At 39.8% G+C, this 23,671-nt stretch overlaps 1 protein-coding gene across 3 annotated transcripts in view; it reads right to left on the reverse strand.

Moving 5' to 3' along the window:
* MEI4 (meiotic double-stranded break formation protein 4) overlaps nucleotides 1–23,159 on the reverse strand; it is a 132,801-nt gene extending 109,642 nt beyond the window's left edge. Inside the window, exons 1-2 of one of the 3 annotated variants that reach the window (XM_071444405.1) lie at nucleotides 22,714–23,159; nucleotides 19,973–20,077 (exon numbers count right to left, since the gene is read on the reverse strand). The gene's annotated coding sequence lies outside the window, so the exon portion shown is untranslated. The remainder of the gene's footprint in view (nucleotides 1–19,972; nucleotides 20,078–22,713) is intronic. The other 2 variants (XM_071444387.1, XM_071444396.1) reach the window with 2 other exon arrangements.
* Nucleotides 23,160–23,671: the final 512 nt, after the last annotated feature.

Genomic DNA, 23,671 nt, shown 5'->3' on the forward strand with positions numbered 1-23,671 from the left:
ATATAATCAGTTAAAACCTCGAAATCCTTAAATTGCTAGAAAAATTTTATTCTCTCTTTAATTCCATTTTAATAAAGTTAGAAGGTTCTCTTTAGGCTTTCTAGCATTACCTTATCATCTCAGCATTTATGTGACACCCTCATGTTTCTGTAGGTAGTTTCAAAAAGACAAAATACAGTCACATTCCTGTCTGCTTCTGAGCATGGATTTGCCATCTGCACCTGACACGTGCCTGAGCCTTTGCAGTGTATTGCCATAGGAAATTCTCCAGGCTGTGCTGAATATGCAATGTCGAGCGAGGTGCAAACTGAGATTGTGGGGTCAGACACATTGGTGCATTTTCAGAATGACTGTCCCATGAGGGTGGAATGAATGGCCATGATGCTGCTGGTTTTCAGACCAAGCTCAGGTATCTGTGCAGCCCTGCAAAACGTAGATGTTTTTACTTTCAACAGTCAGTGAGAAGAGAGGTGCTTCCCAAAGGCAATGCACAGTATCTGTCATCATGCTTATCTCAAGATGGGTTGAATCATCCTCCCAAAGACTCTGTGTTTCACTCTGGGTCCTCTAGGACTTTTCCAAAGCTTAGGAAAGCTTGTCTCATTTGAAGGAAAAGGAAACAATGTGCAGAAAAATTATTCATTGCTTAGAATGAGATGGAGTAGAGCTCTTAGTAATAAGATGTTCTGGCAATTCAAAATGTGGAAAATTTTTAATTGGTCAAGAACCCAGCAGGGATCTGTAGAGATCAGCATACTGGGGTGACACATTTTGACCAGTTAAACAAAGAATATGGGCATTTGTTTCTCCTTATAAAAATGGCCCAGTATTATAGACGCAAACTCTAGGCAAAATGTGATCTAATGTTTTAGTTTCCTACTTGGCAATTTGATTTTTGTTTAGTCTGACAATCCATTCTGCCAGTCTTTAAGACTGTTCAAACCAATGGTTTATAGTCATTAATGAAACTTTTTCTAAATCAACATTAAAGCAGAGAGTGTCAGGCGTTTTATGCTTGCCATTGTGCTTTAACATGTTCTTCAGTAAGTGATGAAAAATAAAAGGCCCATGTAACAACTGAGGGGTCCCAAAGAAAATCTTTGCTAAATGTTAAAAGTGTTTTTCTTACAAGGTTGCTGTAACTGAAAGAATTAGTAGCACAGAATTCTCCCTCATGACTATCTTGTTCTAAAAGATCATCACAACACCATGTGGCACCCCTTTTAATGACTGCACAAATGACTCGCAGAGGGGAAACTTATCTTCTGAATGCAGTAAGCTTCCACAATGCCTATATTTTATGCTGCTTTCTAATGAGAAATAAATCAAAAGCATTAAATTTTCAAAAGCATTTATTCTTATTCAAATACAATGTTAGTGCCTCATAAATACATATTTCTATTAGAATAATTCCACCTGATCTAGTGGGTGACATCCCTGCCCATGGTGGGGGGTTGGAACTACATGATTTTTAAGGTTCCTTCCAACTGAAGTCTTTCTATGATTCTATGAATTTGTACTTTGTGAATTGGTTATGGAGAGAACATATGTCCCTTGAAGCTTCATGACCACATGGCTCAGTAAGGGCAGATATGCTAGAAGGGAGATCATGTCCTCTTACATATTTAACAGTCTTTCAAAAAGCCAGGAAAATATTTATAAGGGAAGGAAAATTAATTTACGTTATTTATTTAGATTTTGAAACTGCCTTTCATAATATTCCTCACATTGATAATGAAATACAGAAGGATCAAGGTGAGAGGTAATTTGTTGATATAGACTAAAACTGTCTAAAAAAGGTGACTACTAAGATACAACAAATATATTCATGAGGTTTGTATGGTTGTCTATGTGTAGGAGCTCTGGGGAGGGTGATAAACAGCAAGATAGCAAAATTATATAGGTCAAGAAAACCCAGGCCAAACATCGGCTAATATTGGGCAGTGTAGTGAGGTGGCAATGAGAAATTCAATGAAACAATAACTCTGGATGCAGTCATAAATTACTAATCACAGCTCTCTAAGGATCACTGCATAACAGAGATGAGAATCTGAAAGTAACTATTAGTCTACAAAAGGCCGGTATGAAAAAAAACAGATTGCAAGCCCATTATAAATCGAGCTATGTCTACTGCTCTAGCAATACTGTCCCCAGGTTAGCCTATCTCAAAATATAGTTATTCTAAGGGTAGAGATGGGAGTAATAAGAAAGATTAGAAAGAGACTCAGAATTCTGCACTAAGAAAGTTGAGAACTGGAACTCTATGCTTTCCAGAGACTTCCTAACCTATATTATCTTATCCAAGTGAAGATTTGTGACGAGGAAGATAAAAGGAATTTAATCTTACAAATAAGTGTGCTTCTCTTTTTCATGCTTCTCACACAGATTGTGGAGGAGAAATATATTTTGTAAACAAATAAAACAATATGACAATCTATAAATATTAAATACAGTCTCATAAGGAAACCAGAATTTTTTTATAAAGAAGGTGCATTTTGCCTTCTGGTATACACTTAATCATTGTCCCTAAAGTAGTAAGCACCATGCAGAGAAGCATTAAGTATGACATACAAAAGTCCCCATTAGGATTTCCTTATGCAATAGCTGCCTATTTTGGGGGATTCCCGGAAGTGAAGAGGGTGAAGGAACCAAACTTGGACCATGCAGACCAATGGTGGCAGGGAACTGACAGATAATCATGAAAGGTTATCTGCTGCTTTTTTACACAGAGCTGATCTTTTATATTCGAGCTAGATCTTGCATCCTCCATGAGCTTTCCAATACTGGCATACAACTATTTCCTACCCCTGAGTCGTGTCTCTGCCAGCATTCCATACAGAGTGACTAGGTGACAAACTCTACAAGAAACTCACAGGCCTGGTTTCCTTTTTATCCTCTCTCCCTAAAACCTGCTTATTTCTTCCAAACCACTTCATTTTGCCCTCACAATTGCCCATTAAAAGAAACCCCTCAATGCTTATTTCACTCAGCTCATTCTTGTTTGTTTTTTCCCCGCTTAGCACAAAGGTCAGGATGGGGTGAATTCTTACTGTACAGACGGTCACACTCCTCACATCAGGGGAGTAAATCAAATACCAGAGATCTTGGAGAAGGCATGGGGGCGTTAGGATCCCTACTCTGGATACCATGAACTGGAAAGGCACCAGTTGCTGAAAGGTGCTTTTCTTGCTCTAGTATGGTACCTTGACACTTAACTCTGCAATATAGGAGGAGCAAATCGAGGCTTTAGTTCCTATTTTCTAGTATCATATAATTCTTCAATGGAAAATGAAGCTTCTCCCAAAAACAAACTCAGCTGCATTTGGTAGAACTTTGGGATAATTCTAAACTAATACTGCTTAATCTTGTTCATTTTGCACTCATTTTATAGTGCAAGAAAAGAAAAATTAAAAACATTTGTTTCCCCGGACCAAATTTTCAAGCCTTCCCTCTACATATTCCCTCTTTCTACTTCAATTATCAAATATTTAAAATAGCCTCCCCTTTTCCAGAAGAGCAATTCTCCTCCCCAGCCTGAATCCTCAGATTTAGATTACAAAATTAACTGGGAGGAAGATGCTATAAATGACATGGAAAATATAGTAAGTACATTAATGCTAGGACTGGCTACAAAACATCTTTATACTACATCCCTTCTGTGCTTCATTTTCCACTGCTCATTCTGCTGTTAACCTTTGTCCTATGCTGCTCAGAGAGTGCCCATATTATCTGAGTAGGGCTCCAAGCTTTAATAATTTAGTTATTGGTCTGAGCTGGCACAAAATGGGGCAGAACTGATGGCAGAAATAAGACCAAAATGGATTTGATGGGTTTAATGGAGTGCTTTGTGGACAAAAGTTGGCTTAACACATAAAAGATGGATTTTACTAGCTTGACAGTGAAATGAAAGACTGTATATACAGAAGATGGAGTTAACAGGGACTGATAATGGGAAGTGTAATGCAATAGATAAAACCACAGCTACATGGGGAAGAGCCTGGGGAGGTCCAGGACTGTGTAACACTTTGGGCAGTGCTGCTGGAGGTGCTCTGCTTAGCCACAGTGAATAAACAGGCCGAAACAAGTGTGCCCGTAAGCAGCCCTTTGCTGCAAACCACAAAACCAGTCTTTTATTCCCACTGGAGCATGGGACAGAAGAGAATTGAGCTATCCATCCCCTGTCCTTTGACTCCACTGGCCCATAGGCATGGTGCAGGGATTTGTCTCTCTGTGAGCAAGAGCTGCAAGGGACGTGGGGAAAAGGGTGAGCCACGGACTTTGAAAGCTCCCAGATGGAATCAGTGATCAGGTATCATATGGCCCCACACAAATGTGGGGAAAGCCGCTTATCTGTCATATTTTGCTTTCTCTTATCTTTGTGAGGTTTGTTTGTTTGTTTGGGTTTTTTGTTTTGGGTTTTTTTTTTTTTTTGAGAGGAAAAGTTCTGGCTTAATTTCTGAAGGATATTCCACTTTGTTTTGTGGGAACTCCTAAATACAAAGTTACTCTATAGAAGTACGGCTTGATGTCCAAGTTACAGGTTCAAAAAACCCAAAATTTTAATTCTCATACAGTTGTATAAATGAAACTGCTCTGCATACAGATTACTCTGCAGAGAGACTTCCCTCTTACTTTCTTCCCTTGAGTAGGAGAAGCAAGAAATAGTATTTCTAGCTTTAAGGAATTGCCACACATTTCACTAGTTTCTTCTGTGACCCCCTGAGCTGCAGCTCCAGGACAAGCAGTACCCAGCCTCCAGCTTCTGGGTGACTCTGCAGCTTTGGATCAGTACCAAAGAGGCTCAGGGATGCTTTTTCAGGCATGAAATCCTGCTGCATGCCACAGTAAGCTGAGAGAAGAAAGGTATGCTTTGATGGAGGGAGTTCTTTAGATCTACTTCTTCATAAATCATGCTTTCAGCATATTTTATTCTTCATAAATAACAAAGTAAAAAGGAAACAGAATAATATAATAATCTGTCATTCAGACTGAGAATTTTGAACAAATTCACTTTGGTGAAATACCCCATCCATGCTGTGGCACACCATCCCAGCAGGCTGGATGGAAGATGTGGCCAGTTTGAAATGCAGAACTTCAAGTGACCCCTGTTTTTCTGCTTTTGAGTACTCTTGTCTTATTTTCCTCACTAAGCAACAGTTTTGCAGATCTGACTAAACACCATGGAAACAATTTTGCTGAGGTTTCTCCCAGTGTTTATTGCACAACACCTATCTCTAATTGCCGGCAAGCAAAATTACTTTGAGCATGAAAATAACAACAACAACAAAAACCCCCCTAAATCAAATTTGAGACAGTAATTAAAAGAATTGGAATACTCAAGAGAAAAACTTTCTTTTTATTTTTATTTTCTGTGGAAATGGAAGGCAGGGAAGAGATTCTTCTATTTATTTTAATTATGAAAATATATTGTGAACAAGAACGCTGGTTAGAAAAAAATCAACAAAGCAAATTTAAAAAGTAAAGACTTTTGTTAGCAGAAACCAAAACGACAAACTACAAATTTTCCAATAGAGAAAATTTGGACTGATGGAATGACAATACCAGGATGAAGCAATGGTTTAATTACTCAATTTTTATAAAGAACATAGATTTTTCCTATTTACCAATTCATACTGGTAAAATATGGTCAATCAAAACCTGCAATTTCATATTGATCAAAACATGGCACAAACATGAGTGGTATAAGGGGATGAATTTTTGTCTTGTGAAGAAAGGGTGAGTAAGAGTTAGTTCTGCTTCTCAGGGAGAATGCAGGTCACCACTTAAAGAGAAGGAAGAATGGCATGTTAGAAAATAGCTCAAATCAAAATCCGTGATTCTCCTATTTTATTTCTTTTCCTTTTCACAAGAATTGGTACTTACAGATTCCATATATGATGTTGAAATTGTTCCTAGCAGACATGGCAAAGTACTGATATAAAAATCTTCCAGTGGACTCAAGGAACCCTGGAAAGGAAGGTGCTGTTTGACCCACCTGATACCCTTTTATCATTTGGTGACCTGCCTAGTGGATGAGGGAAAGACTGGGGGTGTTGTTTACCTGGACTTCAGTAAAGCCTTTGATACTGGGTCCCACAGTATTCTCCCAGAGCAGTTGGAAACCCACAGCTTGGTCAGGTGCACTCTTTGATGGGTTAAAAACTACCTGGAGGCTGGGCCCAGAGTGGTGAAAGGAGCTTCATCCAGTTGGTGGTTGGTCACTATTGGGGTTCCCAAAGGCTCAGTATTGGGGCCACTCCTGTTTAATGTCATTATCAATGATCTGGATGATGGGATCAAGTGCACCCTCAGTCAGTTTGCAGATGACACCAAGTTGGGTGGGAGTCTTAATCTGTTGGAGGGCAGAAAGGCTCTGCAGAGGGATCTGGACAGGCTGGATCCATGGGCTGAGGCCAACAGTACGAGATGTAGACCTGAAGGACTTCATCAGGTCACAACAATCCCCAGCAGCACTACAGGCTGAGGGCAGCACCTGGAAAGCTGCCTGGGGGAAAAGTGCAGGCACACATTTTGTGATAATTGGGAGTGGGGCTGTGATTGAGCCTCATCCCTAATGGGCTACAGCTGTGCAGGGCAGGTGACCAGTATTGAAGGTGATGAGACATGCAGTGCCGAGGTGCACTGACCAATCACCAAAGGGTGCAGAGGGCACTCAGGTGCAATGCATGTCAGATGAAGGGCAATAAAGTGCACTGAAGAGAAATAAAGTGCAGAACCTTGAGGCCTTTTGATGTGGTTTGGTGTTGCTCTGCATGCTCGAGGGCCTCTGAAGTTGTATGCTGTTACTCTGTGTATGGTGGCTGTCTTGACTGTGACAGAACAGGACCTGGTTGACAGAGGTTGAGCATGAGCCAGCATGTGTCCAGGTGGCCAAGAAGGCAAATGGCATCCTGGATTGTATTAAAAAATAGGGTGGCCAGCAGAACCAGAGCAGTGATTGTACTTAGGCCTCTGACTTCAAGAAAGACATTGATATGCTGGAGTGTGTCCACAGAAGGGCAATGGAGCTGGTGAAAGGTCTGGAACAGAAATCCTTTGAGGAGCTGAGGGAACTGAGGTTTTTTAGCCTGGAAGTAAGGAGGCTCAGGAGAGCCCTTATCACTCTCTCCTGCTACCTTGAGAGGTGGTTGTAGCCAGGTAGGGGTTGGTCTCTTCTCTAGGCAACCAGTGACAGGACAAGAGGAAACGGCCTCAAGCTGTGCCAGGGGAAGTTCAGGTTCAGCATTAGGAAGAATTTCTTCCTGAAACAGTAGCCACACATTGGAATGGACTGCCCAGGGAAGTGTTGGAGTCACTATTCCTGAAGGTGTTCAAGAAGTGACGGGACATGGCACTTGGTGCTATGGTTTAGTTCACATGATGGTGTTTGATGATCTTGGAGGTCTTTACCAACGTAAATGATTCTATGAATACACAACCATTGAACAAGAGAATGGATCAGGAAACAAAAATATGGCTCTTCACACACACTCCTACACCTTCCTAAGATGAGAATTGCAGGGCCTGTGCCTGGTACAAAATATCCTTCTTTTTCAGGCTGAGTCTTCTGGCTACTTGAGTAAGTTGAGTAAGTTGCTCTGGAGGATAATACTGCCCAGTTTGACTGTCCCTTGATTCCTTATGAAAAGAGTCCAGAAGGCAGCAAAAGAGAGTCCCTCCCTCCCCCTGCCAAATCTATGACAAGGTCCTTTTATGATTCATGTGCTGTGCTTTAGCAGAGGTCACAGGCTGAGTCCATATATCCAAAACCCAGGAATATTAATATTACTGCACAAGAAACTCAAGAGCCAGTGGGTCTCATCATCAATCATTATTGATTTCTGTTTACACCAGAGCTTTAAAGAAACATGAAACAAATTATGATGTAGGATGAGTTCCCAGGCCTGACTGGAATAAAAGATTTTTGGAAAGCTGAAAGACTTCAAAGGAAGAGTTTGTGCCTCTGAGAAGCCACTTGCAAAGTAACTTCTGTAGCTGTTCCCAGCTTGGCTGGAGAAGTGTTTTTGGCAGAAAGGTAGGGCATATTCAGAGGCAAAAAAATGGAAAAATAAATATGGCAGTGACAACTATATTTGCTAACCAACAATTTCAATCATATTTTGATGCCAAAATTGTTGAATGCTGCCCAAACCAAGGCATTATGAGGATCAAAAATTCCCATGACAAACAATGTTCATTGTAAGTGCTCAATGACTATGCAAGCTAGGGTATTTTTTCAGCAACTGACTACCTAAATATAGCTTTAAGTACCCGTGTACAAAAGCTCGCCCATCTACAGCTATGCAGAGCCTAATCTGCCACTCTTAATGATGAGAGGTAATAGCTGAATACATGAGTGATCTTATTAAATAATTTTGCTTTCAGTACCAGTTATCCTCTTAGGATCAGCTTCAAAGATATTACAATCAAAATATCAACAAATATTTATTAAAGTAGAACAGCATGCAGAGAGTCATGTAAAGCTTTTTGAGTATTTGTAAACTGACATGCAAGGCAAATGAAAATAAATCTTATCCAAGCCCAAAGGCAAAACTGGGTTTCTTATTGATACAACAAAAGCAATGACTAACAAGCCTCTATTGTGATCTTTCATTTCTAGAGTGTTTATTTCTGAAAGCTTGGCATTACTGAATTGCTCACAAAGCACTGGAAAACACTACTTGGCAAGGAACAGTTTGCTGGTGTGGGTTTGGGGTTTTTTCCTTTCTTTTCTCTTTTACTGATGAAATAGGCCTACATCAATGACCCTGCTATCTTGTAATCCTAGATGTGTTACCAGGCAACCATTATATGCAGCAGCACCTGGCTTGCCCCTCTCTATAAATAACCCAAACCTCCCAAATCCTTTCACTCCATGCACTAATGAAAGTGGCATTTTTCTACTGCTAAATGCTTACTCAGGTATTTCCTTAAAAATTTTAGTGATAAAATGCTAGTTATCCTTTCCCAAAGGAATGTGATCAGTTAACAGGCTCTAACTGCACATAGTTATATTTTCACTCAACTATATACTTCAAATGAGGCTTTTTTTTGTGAACTAAAGTAAATTATTTAGAAGCCAGGAACAATGTCAACAAATGTAGCATGAGCCAAAAATCTATGAGCTCTGGGTGACTATGCCAAAAGATTTATCACAAGCCAAATATACATTTTTGTCCTCAGTGCTATACAACTCTGAAACAGTAAATTAGAATCATAGAATCATAAAATGGTTTGGGATGGAAGGAACCTTAAAAATCATCTCATTTCCAAGCTCCCTGCCATGTGCAGGGGATGCCTCCCACTAGACCATGTTGCTCAAAGCCCCATCCAACCTTGCCTTGAACAGATCCAGGGAGGGGGCACCCACAATTTCTCTGGGCAACCTGTGCCACTGCCTCACCACCCTCACAGTAAAATTTCTTTCTGATAGCTAATCTAAATTTGCCCCTTTTCAGTTTAAAGCCATTCCTCCTCATTCTATCACTTCATGTCCTTGTGAAAAGTCCCTTTCCAGCTTTTTTGTAGTTCCCCTTTAGGGAAGTACACTGGAGGGCTGCAGTGAGGTCTCCCTAGAGCCCTCCTTCCTCCAGGCATAGGAGAGGTACTCCAGCCCTCTGACCATTACTGTAGCCAAAATTTGTATATGGCTTTTCTGAGATATCACCAAACAATGCATATTTAGCATTTAGGTAATAACAATAATAATAAAAAAAGACAGAGTAATGTTTTCTGTACATTTCCTTAAGGCAGATGTCATGTACTGATAAACTCCTGAATTAGCTGGGATTGATTACAAGAGTAAGCTGAAAGTGTAACTAATGATGCTAGAAGAAATAGCAATTAAATGGTAGTCAACATCCCTCATGGCAATGCAGGGACTCTTACATACAAGGTGAACTTTGCAGCAAAATGAAAGTCTGGCAGTTAATCACACATCATCCAATGTTTCTACAGATAAACTCTAAAATTTAATGCAGAGGACACAAAATCCATTCCATCTGGGCTTGGCTGTGAGACTTCAGTCAGACTGGAAAATGAGGCGTAAGAGGCTTTGGTGTACAATGTCCATCAAACCCTGACAACATGAAGCCAGTGTACAATTAGCATCTACCAGCACAGCTGTTCTGATGGAGTCACAGCTAGCAATAAATCCAGAACAAGCAGAAGAACTGCCACTTATGCTGGGCAAAAAATTCATAAGAGGAGAGCAGCACTGCCATACATCATGTCTTTTGTACTCTGAGTAGAGCTTTTTCCATGGAGGAGTTTCTGGTTTCTGTTCCATTAAGGAACCCTTTACCACCTTGACTAAGGATTAGCAACCAGAAGTTTCTAAATTATGTATTAATATGGATTTTCACAGACTTCTGCAAACCTGAACAAGGTGTCCTAGCACACTATAGAATGGTCTCAATGCTTGATTCTATCCCAGCCTGAAAGGATAGGTAGAATTTTACAAAGCCAAAGAAGTTCAAAGCAACAAGCACCAGGTGCACCCTAGAGCAAGGAATAACAATGCAATAAGCAGAGTATAGGCTTAACAAAAATCTTCAAGAGAGTTTGCAAGGATACTTCAGAGGCAGGTAAACATGTTAGTGGAATGGCAAGAGGGACCCTAATGAGTGACAGTATACACTTGAAAGCAAATCTGCTTTATGGTAAGTTTAAACTCCAAGGTAGATTATTCAGCACAGAATAAAATTTTTGTTCTCTGAAGAACTTACACAGAAAAAAACCCAAGAGGAATCACTAAGCACTCAAAGCTGCCATTATTTTTTTTATTGGTGTCTTGGTTCAGCACAGCCTGAGTTTTAGTGGGGGGGGGCATTGGCACAGAGGTGGCTTCTGTGAGAAGCTGCTAGGAGCTTCCACCATGTCCAGCAGAGCCAATCCCTGATGGCTCTGAGGATGGACATGCTGCTGGCCAAGGCTGGGCCAATTAGAGAGGCTGGTAACACCTCTGTGGTGACATAGTTAAGAAGAAATCAAAACAAAAGTAGTGGCACAGTTTTAATTCCAGTCAGAGAAGAGGAGGAGGTGAGAACATGTGATGGAAACAACATGGAGACACCAAGGTCAGTGGAGAAGGAGGGGCAGGAGGTGCTCCAGGCTCCAGAGCCGCGATTCCTCTGCAGGCCGTGGTGAGGCCTTGCTGAGGCAGCTGCGCCCCTGCAGCCCGTGGGGATCCATGGGGGATGCAGAGATCCACCTGCAGCCCATTTTGGGAGGACTGCTGCTTGTGAGGTTGGACCTACTCCAGAGAAGTTCCCAGAGAGCTGCCTCCCGTGGGAGGGACCCCACAGTCTCACAGGGCAAGGACTCCTCTCCCAGAGCAGCAGAAGAAAACCTTGGGTGATGAACTGACCAAACCCCCATGCCCTGTCTCCCTAGGCTATTGCAGTAAGGAGGGATGGGTTAAGGGAAAAAAAGGTGTTTTTAAGGGCTTATTTTAATTCTCATTCTCCTCCTCTGACTCTGTTAGTACTAAACTCACTTTGTAGCTCTAAGATGAGCCCGTTTTCCCCTTGGAGTGTTTTCTCCCAATCCTCATCTCAACTGGTAAACCCATCATTAAATTTTCTGCCCATCTGTAACAGGGGAGGCTGAGTGAAAGGCTTTTGTGGGTGCCTGGCGTTTGGCCAGTGTCAAACCATGACAACTGGTCAATATTGTTTCACTTTTTTTCCCTCATTAACACATCTGTTAAGTGGATGGGCTCCTCACTCAATCCTAAACATGAGCAAAATTGGATGTTTACAGACAGGACTATCCTTGGGGTAGGTTAACAGAATGCTCTGAGAAGCAGAGCTCAGCTGTGACCCTGGGGTATCCTGAAAGATTACAGCTGGCTAGAAGGGAAAAGTAGTTTTGACTGGAAGCAACTGGCATCTGGAAAAACACTGCATCCACTGTGTAGTACAGAAAGTGTAAATAATGAAAAATGAGAAATATCTCTTCCTGTGGAACAAAAAATGCAACCCCTCTAAAAACTTATTTATAATGAGTAATTTTTCAGCACCAGGAACTATATTTCCTAATGTGTGATTTGCTGTCACTGAGCTCAGTGACAGCTTCTGCTTCTCTTTAAATGACTAAACGATCCCATGAAGGACTTTCCTGCTCTGATTTTCTATGAATCTGTGACAATATTAGAGGCGACTAGCAAGGCCAGTTCTAAGCATTTTGAAATTGGTTAGATTTTCTAGAAGCTTAACATGTCTTCAGTCAAGCTCTTTTGTCCTGAATTTTGAGATAAGAAGTCATTGAAATTAAAGAATTGTGAGCACAACAGCAGGGAGATGTGTTCCCAAGGGGTTTTATTCATGGTAATACCTCCCTAAATATTTGAATTAATGTATGCCAATTGTTATTTACACAATAAGAGAGTTATTTAACTGACTAACAGGATTAGGTTCATCTAATTGAGACAATGGTAGAATTGTTCACAGTGACATTTTAATCTATGGTTAAAATGCAGAAAATTTTAAATTTATTTGTAGCTGAGCTGAGATAAAATTTATATGATTGACAGGCATAACATCTAATATGCAATTATCCCTTAAATTTCTCAATACACAATTTTGCAATACACAGAAAAACAAAGCATTTACAGTAGTGGCACAGATTCAGACCACACTAACAGTTGTCATACTGTGATATGAGTTGTACGGCTGAGAGAAGAGCTGGGCATGAGCACAGTATCATATTAGGTTGAACTAAACTTTCTTACATGTATGTTTTCAGTAAGCCCAGGAAGCACAATTTGATGTTAGTCCCACATAGCTAAACACCAGACTATATTCCAGCTATACTCTAGAACAAGCAGCGCCTGCTTGGTAAAGGCATGACCGAGCCTGTTCTGGAAGCCAGCACAAAATTTAGCTGCTTGTACCATTGTGTACCACAGTCTAGATTCCCCCCTGAGAAAACAGAAATATAAATAATTTCTGCAATGGAAAACCTCTTGGATCCTTAACCAGGCAGTCTGATACAGTGGCTGTGATAACAGCAACTAATTTACATTTTGAAGAAACTAAATTATATAAGATGTGCATGCATGGCACACACACACACACACACACACACACACACACACACATACACAGAGCATGTTCCATGGACATGGATCCCTATTTGCTGATCTAATATCTATCTGATTATTGAGTTGAAGATCATCAGCATTGTTGCAAGAGTATACATCCATAGGCTAAGTCAATTCAGCATGTAATGGTAGAATTTTCTCCAACTGTAAATTGATAGTATTATTTTGAAAAACTCAAATACTTTATTGTATATATGACATGACAAAACTGTAATGTTTGGCTTACTGAAATCTAATACCACTTTGTCAAAAGCATTAAAAAATAAATGTACTTGAGAATCTACATGAGTTTTTTTTTTTTTTAAGTTTTACCTCTCTCTGACTGTATAGATCTGTGGCTAGAATGTTACTTTCAGATATTGAAGGGAAGGAACAATCTAGTTTTATCATGCTTTACATTGCTTTTTTTTTTTTTCTTTTGCCTTTTTTTTTTGTCTCCCTGGGATTTTTTTTCTAATGCCAAAATTGTTTAAATGGCTTTATATTTAATCATTTAAAAATGCCTTTGCAGATGGATGGCAACCTGAGTTTTTTGTTCCCCTTCTCATTTATTATAACCAGTGCTGGTCAAATAAGCCTTGGTAGCTGCATATTATGCAATTCACTTTTTTGTTCATGGTAAATGACAAAGAGAAGAAATCACTTCTCTCTCTAGTTTTTTGAATCAACTCTGAATATTGCTTGAGGAATGGCTATGTATATAGATAGAAATCTCTTCCAAAAGCATTAGCATTAGCTACCATCTGACTTCTGCAAAAAATACTCTGATAAATAGGTGTTAATAGTTTCCAGTCAACTTTCAATGCTTACAGCAAATAGTGTAAATTGAAAAAAGCATTTAAATGGAATCCTGTAAATCACTGTGAGTGCTATGGAAGACTGCAGATATATTTTAAATAAAAACTATTATACAGTAAACTTGCTGATATTCCTCACACAGAATTTCCACTTTGTTGCTGTGATACGTGCTCAAATGCAAAAGTTTCAGCATCTATGCCTCTGTATCTAGGACACATAGGTAAGCACATCTTCTCTTGTCTTCCAAATAAAATGTCCTGGTATTTATAACCCTATATTGTAATTTTTTGGTTTTGCTTCTTTTTGTCACTGTAAATCCAGATGTTTTAAAATGAGGATTTCTAGTGAAATACACAACTCGTTAAGCCCAAGGCATAGTTTAGCTATGCCCTGTTACCCTGCAAAGACAGGGCAGATACTGAGGAGATGCCATGCTGCCTCAGAAGCAAAAGCCACACAACACTGTCAATACAATGAGTGGCCATCACTAACAAGTCTAAAAGATTTGGAGACTGAGCCTATCTCTTTACTCAATGTTCTCCTTTGTGTTAGGTGATGGTTTGGTGTGGGCATGCACTAATAAAACTGCCTTTAGCTAAAGGACAATATAGTTCAATTAGGCAAAAGCTCCCATAAGAGACAAAAGAGTTTTAGACTTTCATCACTGAAGCCATCAACTGGCCTCAACAGACTGATAGACTGGTATTTGTTAGATGCTCTGTATTCTTCTGAAAGGACTAATGCTGAGAATGCAAAAATGTGAACTTTTGAAATACCACACAGACACTAGGTTGCATTTTTTCCTGGGGCAATCCCACTGTTTTTTCTAGTAGGGAATTTGGTTCTGCAGATAATACTCTCAGTCTCTCTAGGGAGCCAACACTAAGCATATCTGTCTGCTTTCCAGAAATAGGGGAATTTCTGTCCATAAAGCACCATATATATATGGAAAGCCACATCCTCCTTGCTTCTATGCCCACACTCTTTTTGTGAGTGCACACAGAATGATAAAGCTGGATTTATTAATTATAATTGTCCAACAATAGACATATGACAAACATTAATATCCAAAAACCACAATGTGTCATGAAGAGGAGAAGAAGGAAGAAAAAAAAATAAAGACAATGAGGAACAACCAGGTTCAGTGTTTCTAGAAGATAATACTGTAAATCAAGAATAAAAGACAGGATCCAATTACTTGATGAAAGAACAAAAAGCCTAGTAAATTAAAGAGATGATGAAATAAAGAATGGCAGTGGTGTTAATCAAGCACCATTACATGGGATGGTATGGACCCAAGTGTGTGAAAATGAATAGCGAAGTGGAACAAACTGAGAAGTCCTGGGAGCAATCCAGGGTAAAACATACAAAAGAACTGGTTTTTATGTTGTTTTTATATCTTTTATTGCACAGATGCTGGTTACAAATGAATACAGTTGGCTTGTTCATCTCAAATCAATAAGAAGTGCTTTGCTGATCTCTTCCTCTCTAACCTCAGACTACTTAACCTTGTACTTCAAAATTATTAACTACTGCTACATCCTGAATTCTTTCTCCTGCCAAGGTCCAAGTTAGAACAACTCATGTGCCATGTTTAGTATTGGTGTTACAGAGTTCAAAAAACTGGAATCAAAAATGGGATAAATGTCACAATGGGATAGAAATAGTCATCCTAAGAGGGACAAAATTTCAGGAGAATGGAGATCTGTCACTAGCTGCAGCAGTGCCTATTCTGTTTCTATGTGGCCAAATCTATTCCATTTCTATTCTGAAACACTCAGATATACAGATGGGACCTGCATGTTCTCCTATATATTAATAGCAACCATCAATCTTTTGCAGAGCTGTCACATCATTAAAAGCAGGGAGCATTCAACAAAGTAGCATATCAAGAGCCCTTAGAAATGCAGATGAAGAAGTTTAGGACAAACACACAGCTAGGAAATTGCTTTTCACTTTCAGACTCAACTAAATACAGTATTTCTAAACAGGCCCAGATTGCCTAACAAACATTCTATTTCAAGCCACTATTTCTAATTCAAAACGTTTCATTAACTGAAGTGTTGTCTCCACCAAGTTTGTATTTTCCTCATTCCACTGGTCTTGTGATACTATTTATGACTGTCATCAGTCTAAAATTGAATTAAGCTTAATATTAAATCATGCTTTGAAGCAGAGAGGCCATGGCATGGGTCCTCTGGCCTCAGGTGCTCCCTCAGAGAGCAGGGCTGAAGGAGCACCCTGCAGAGCAGTGTGGAGTGTTCAACACTGCCATTGTGAGAAATGGTGAGGACAGATGTGCTTTCCTGATGTGGTGCCAAACAACAATGCATGTGAGATGATCAGCTTTCCCTGTAGTGTGTTGGAGAAATATTCCTATGTTCTAGCCTGCAGTTTCTTACCTAAGTTTCTCCACCTAAGGGGGACAGGAGGAAGAACAGACAGCCTGTAAGAAAAAAAAATGCTTCCATTTTTGCATTTTGTATTCTTACAAAACTGGGGAAGGATATCATGGATCAGGCAAGGGATGGAAATAAGAATATGAAAGATGCCCTCCTTGGAAAGACCAGTGGTCTGTCTACTGCTATTTCTCTGTCTATTTCTCAAACAGCAGACCTGTCCCCAGGAGCTGGGGAGGACACCCAGCCACCCACACCTCACCCTTCAGCTGCAGGCAGCAGACATCTGTGTCTTCCTGCATTTGCAGCATTACACAGTGTCACCAGTATGGCAAACACAGATAAGGCTATGAAAAAACGTGGCTCCAGTGTTTTCCTAGAGTGGCTGAGAGCTGCAAGTAAAGAAGCAAACATGTTTCTCCAGACACAACCTGGACAGACCTGTGCTGTGCATGCTGCCCAAGCTCTGCTCTGCTGTCAGGCCACATCCGCACTTTTCGTGCAGGCCCCCACTCAACCTGTGTTGCTAACTAACTACCCTGGCTGAGCTGGAGAGTGGTTGAGGCTGTCAGTTTGGTTTAGGCTGGGAAGGGCCACAAGTATCCTCCTGCAAGAGCTGACTACATCTAACAGGATTCACTGCTGACGAGCTAGTGGTAGCTTTCCAGTACTTCAAGTTTGCTTTATGCTGATACTGAAAGCTCTCTCACAACCCACTCAGCTTCCCCTTTCCTGGGGGTTATAAATATCTAGGCTGTGAAAACCTGGGAGTTTTCCTCATGGCAATCACTCTGTTGATGTTGGATACATTCGGCACACGTTGTCCGGGTGTTTTCAGTGCCTTGAAAAGCAATATCATATCTTTGACCTCTTGATACAGCCAAAGTGGTGTAAAGGAGCAAGGCTGCAGAAGGTGACTTTGGCTACTGTTAGTTTATAAACACCTTTATGCCATGCCCTTGTAAAGCTGACTCCAACACGTTGACTAGTTAGATTGAAATAGGAACTTTGCCTTCCCAAAGGACAAGCACAGACACTGGGATTAGTAAAGGATTTACTGTCCTTGTCTTTCATCTGAAAGAAGGAACAAAACTGCCTTTTTTGGACAACTGCTTTTTAACATGTCTGTTTTTCTCTATGTCATAACTAATGTACACCCCTTAAGGCTTACAACAATAGCTGTGTGTACAGCTACCTCTGTTCATTAAGAGACTGACCTGTGTTCTATTAATATTTATAGATTTAAATTTTTAATACACAACAATTCTGCATTATTGAATAGGTGACTTCCTGCATTTTAATGGTTATGGAGTAGGAGTGGGCTCTTTGTAGTTAACATTGCAATAAATTTTTCATGATTAAATAAAAAGTTCTTACGTCTAACTTCCTCAAACAAAATCCTCTTGAACAACAAGTTGGTACAATGGTGAAGGATTCTCTTAAGAGTTTTATGATATTTTGTTGCAAATTTTCTTAGGCAATTTAAATTTATGGTACATAAGGATTTTCTATATCTGGAAGTATTTAATAAGGTTCTTTAAAAAAAGTTGCTGAATTATTCAAACATCAATTTGGGGTTATTTACTCAGTTTTGGAGACAACTGAATTCTTACTTTCAAAACTAACCCTCATGTTTTAGTAGATGCAAACTGACAGGAGATTAACAATGTTAACTTGAGTTGGCATCTTGGACCAGGACTGGGATGTATATTCAGTCTTCCATTCATTAACCTTGAAAAGGCTTTAATAGCTGCATTGTAAAGAGCTTCTATTTTGAAAAACCATGAGGGATTTTAAGACTGTTGTGAATGAGTATTTTACGTTGCTCAAAGAATCCCTGGCAAAGGTATCAGCAGAAGCAGGTTTAATATAAAAGGGAAAGTATGACAAAGTTCATTGGCAAAGCTCACTCTATTACTTATACATGGTTAAAGCACATAGAGAAAAATCAGACTAAAATGGTCAGACTAAAATCAATCAATCTGAACAAAAAAACAACCTAAAATGATATATGTGGAGTCTGGGGATAGAAAAAGGGGTAAGGATGGGAAAGAGTAAGGATCAAAAGGAATAAGGGAGGCTCTCCTGTTGTATCATAAGGTTCAGAGTGGACTCCCTTGCCAAACTGAACCCAGGACTTGGCCAACAGTTTAGGCTTAGAGGTTTTAACAGCACCTAAACTTGACAGCACTTAATTGATAGACTAATTTAAACAATTTAACAAAAGATTCTTATAGAATTTACTAGCACAGCAAGAACTCACAGGCACAACTTACTTATGAATGTAATGTATTTAAGAGTCCAAGATACAAACATTCATAGTCCATTTGCTATCGCACATTCACATTCACACTGACTTAAAAGAGTATGTGTAAAGTAAATTTCTATTATCTACTTTCTTTTGCATATATTTTTTATTTTTAACTTTTCAACAGAAATAAGTGCAGCTCAGCTTATATAATTGTTGGAATATAGTTATGCCTGTGAGCCAAGGATTCAGCTGATGGATTTGTCACAATAATTCCTTATTTGCAATGTAACGCAGCTTTATTTACCCTCAATGAATGTAAAGAAAGATAAAATTCTTGCAATCTCTGCAGAGGAGTTAGTGGTGCTTTGGCAGTATCTCACACTAGTTGAAGAATTTTGAGCACATGTAAGCCCTATGAGCTATATTTCAATATTCAGGATGATCCAGAAGGGTCAACAATTCATTGCCGTAAATTCTGAACCTGGATCATAACAACATCACATAAGATGCATCACAGAAGATTTCTGCTGTTTTACAGAAGATTTCTCCATAAAAGAAGAAATGTTTAATGAGGAATTTGGAGACAAAGTAACTCAAACAATTTTATTATCTATCCTGTGGTGTATCTGTATCCTGATGACAGTCAGATCTATACTGTGTGCAGATGTACTTGCACACAGTATAGATAATAAACACTTCATGGCATTTGATGAAAGGGATTGTACTGTTTTAGATTCCTTTCTGATGATGTTCTCATGTTGACTTCACTGAAAATATTGGTCAGGAGACAATTAAGAAATTAAATGTATTCCTAAAGCAAAACAACAATACCACTATGCCAGATATGCTATATTTAAAGCAATTATAATTATTAATATAATATAATATTCATGTTTTAATGTTTAAGTTCTGATTTTCCAGCCTTGAAATCCATCCCATCCTGTGAACCTCAATTTAATTTCATTTTTTATCATCTTTTGCAAACATTTTGTTTTCCCTTGGCACATGAGTCAATTTAATAACCTGATCAAAGATCAGAATTTCCTGTATATATGGACTATAATAAATTTATGCCATTTTCCTGAAATTTGTATCAAACCAGAGTAACACTTCAAGAGAGGTCTGGCTATATTTCATATCTGAACACTATATAAAATAGTAAGACACCCATTCTCATTACACAGTGACATAAAAACTAGGCAATAACATTTCCTTGCATCCTCAAAAATGCAAGCTGGCAAGCTCTCCTGGGATATGATTAACAGCTTTTCAGCTGGGGGTACTTACTTAATAATGAAATTATTTCTTTAACTATTAACCTTTGATGACATCAATAATTCCCATGTTTAGGACACAACAGGGTCTGGTATTGGACACGGAGGAGGAACATGCACTGACAAACACTGCAAACAGCCATACCTAAACAGAGTCTTTAGGGTGGCTTTAGCTTCCATGCTTCCATGTCAACTGCTAACCAAAAGCCATGTTTTCAGTGGCAGTCAGGAGCTTGTGGCTTCCACAGTCCTGTTATGAGGAGATTTTCAGAAACACTCAGGCACCAGCTCTTCTGAAAAATCTACTAATTGCTTTAGGTGCTGGAGACAGCTTTGGTCTTCTAATGAGCTGCCCCCCTTACAGCCATTTCTCAGCCCCAGGGAACAGCAGCTCAAAGGCTCTGCCTTACTCTGCCATTTCTCTGCCATTATGTTCACTCACCCCTTCCCTCTCAAGCCTTTGGTGCCTGTGTTTTACTCCTGTCACAGCTCGTTCCTGTTCCAGCAGTAAGTGTGGACTTTTTTATTTTGTGCCTGACCAACAGAGAGGTATTCCCTTCCTGCTAAAGCCCTCTGGGCATGACTCCAGCACAAGGAATGTCTGTTTGCAAATTACCCTAGTGCTGGGAGACAATGATAGATGACCTCTCACAATATTGGGTGAGATATTGATTAAAGTCATTGATCCCATTTTTGAGTGACTGTTTCACCCAGGTAGACAAGTGAAATGAAAAATCTGTCAGTGTCTGCAAAAGCCTTTTTCAGAGACATCAGAAGCTTTCTTGTTTGGTTTTTTTTTTTTCTTTTTTTGGTTGACCTTTTGGGCTCAACAGGGTTAAAAGAATTCATAATATTGTTCATATGTGGGTTTTTTGTTTGGGTTGGGTTAGTTGGGTTTAGTTGGTTTTTTTAAGAACCTTCTTCTATGCAAATAAGTTGTTTATTTGCTTGATTGGGTTTCAGATAGACAAGAGACAACTGCATATCACTCAGCCCTTTACTCATGAGCAGCCCTCAGTGACAGGGCCACTGCTCCCCCAGGTAGGAAATCCTTTGCAGATGAGGCAACACGACCTGTGAGCATGTTTGCTAAGGCTAGGTCTACATATTCCATACACTGTTTTATGTTTTGGAAGAAGCTATTCTAGTTTTTTTAATGTATGACCACCTAAAGGAATCAGTTATTACTTTGTGTTATTTTACTGGCACGACATTAGTGGCTTGTCTTGTTGACATTAACAGACAATCCAAGGCTAGATCTCAAATGTAAATGATAAAAACTATCACCTTGTAAGTCAGCTGTTAATACTTTCAGACTCACCACCATAACATGTGCTACTACCTGAAAATAAATGTTCCATTAAAATGTTTTCATTTGTTTCTGAGCTGCACTGCACACGTGTTCTGATAGTATTACAGCTGGTTAGGTGAAGTTATATAATGCCAATCTGTTTCTGAGGGAGCACATAGGCGAATTTCCACCAATGACATACAAATAGTCATCATCAGAAATTTGCCTATAAATAATGGATTTAGCATTCATGCATGCAAAAGTGGGGTAATGAAAATGCTGGCCTTGGCAGCTGCATTCGTAATGAAATAGAAAAAGAACTCTGTATTTCATTCCAGGATCTGCAAAAGGCAAATACATCTCTGGTATCACCTGGGAGGGAGCTATGCATCAGAACAGGTTGCTGGGAGGGTGCAACAAAGAGTTTAAATAGATATTTTCAGGCAGAGAACACAGCAGTTAATGAGTTGGCTGAGAAAGTATCACTTCTGCAAAAAATGTGAATGTTGAGAAAATCTTTTCACACTGAAACCAAAGAAACCAATCAATGTTGACTCTGTACAAAGGTTTTCCTACATGAGAATTGCTAAGTTGCCCAATAGCTCCATCTGCCAAAGGATAAGTCTACTTTCCCTCTTATTCAGAGTGCTTTGTGACACTTGATATACTGCTTATAAGACATGCTGTGCAGCAATTCCCCATTACCAAATCAAAAGAGATGACATTTCACTTTTTGGTGTCTGAAAAACTTCAGCACATTTAGTATGGTATAAGAAAACTTTCTTTGTTAAGGTCAGCAACACCACAGTCAGCCCCCAGAAACCGTTAGCCCTCCCAGGTAACACTGTGCCTCATTGCTCTCCTTGCCAATAACTCAGGCTGCAAATCATTGCTTGGGTTATCTGAGGCAAACCAGTCCCATCTTTGTGTCCAGTCAGCATTCCCCTTTTAGCCTCATCGCTAGGCTTCTGAATATTCTTGATTAGTTGATAACAATTGAAGAAGAAAAACATTCTAAGGCTGAAGCACGTGTCACTGGAGTCCTACTTTCATTATAATACTCCATCTTTAGAACAAAACCAAGCACATCCCCCCACTGCAGACCTACAGTTTGAACATTCACATCTGGAAGTTAGCCATGAACAAGCACAGCCAGATCCAATAGAAATGTTAGAGTCTATATTATCTCCTCTCCCCTGCTATTATCCCCTAACGCCTGACAAAACAGAAGTGTGCAGCAAGTTAATAAAGTTTCTCTGGTTTAGTAAATGAAGAGTCAGAGTTTACTTCTCAACTAGTTAACAATATGCTAAACAGGAATTTGGGACTCCTGTGTCCTTGAAATCCCTGATTTTTAGCCTTGTTGATAAAAAGAGAGAAATGTGGCACGAAGTATACTTCGAGCTGAGCCTCCCCAGCTGGGACACAGGGGTCTCATCTCAGAACTCTGGCTCCAGAGCAAAGCCCAGACTCCCCCATTCTGTCACCTGCAATGATTAAGCATTCATGCCAACCCATGCAGCCTGGAAAGGTCATAAAAACCAAGCACACTGTCAACCCATCCTCCTTGGGAGCAACTGCAGACTTCCACTCACCTCTGCCGAAGAAGAAGGAAAGAGACTCCCTGCGTAGGCATCTCCATGGTCAACAAACACATCTGGTCACCTCTCACATCACTGTCAGGGAAACATGCTGGCACCAAATGAAAGCAAAAGCCTTTCCTGATCAGACCAAGAAAGTCTGACAATTGTCTTGTGGTGGATGCCAGAGAGATTCTGAATATTTTGGCAGAAACAGCGGCTTTTTCTAGGTGGGAATCTGCCTACATAGTATTTATGCAAACATTTCCTCACTTGGTCTGTAACCACCCCTTCACAGCAAAGCAGAGCAGCATTATCGCCAATTCTTTAGATAGTTGTGAGTTTAAAATACTACCACTGCCTAAAATAAAAGGAATTTCAATCACAGTGCTCCCTGAAATGAAAGAGGTGGATGCCAGTTTGACAATTTAAGCTGATAGCAGAGATACTGCCTCTCCAGCATTTTTGGCACCTGGCCTAGGGAGGAAGGAACGAGAAGAAAGGACAAAGAGAAAGTAGGGATAAAAGGAGGAGGAACGTGATCCAGTTCATTTAATATAATGACAGAAATCCCTGGAGGGACACTGATTTACATCTACAGGCACTTCAGAGCCAGCATTAATAACAGGTACACAGTTGTACGACTGATACAGCAGCTCAAAGAGAGAATGTGAGCAAAAGAATTATATCTAGCATAATAAAAACAATCAAGCCTGCAGGTCAGAATGTAAGGGAAGGATAGTAACTGCTGAGCCCAAAATTACTACCTTGGTTAGCAGCCAAGATAAAGAGTGGGTCATAAATTATCCACAGGTAAAAGTCAGAAAATAGGTATTTCTGCATCCACACCTGAACTGAAAGCAGCAGTGTGTGAAAATTGATTAGCTATGCATGCAGGTTTACAAAATACCTAAACAAAGATTCCTGAGCCCTCTGCAAGCACAAGATCAGGCATGTAAGAGAACAGCATCAG

The sequence above is a fragment of the Agelaius tricolor genome, unplaced genomic scaffold (genome assembly GCF_023055355.1).
Source record: "Agelaius tricolor isolate 1412-34295 unplaced genomic scaffold, bAgeTri1.0.p SCAF_1, whole genome shotgun sequence".
NCBI classification, from domain to species: Eukaryota; Metazoa; Chordata; class Aves; order Passeriformes; family Icteridae; genus Agelaius; species Agelaius tricolor.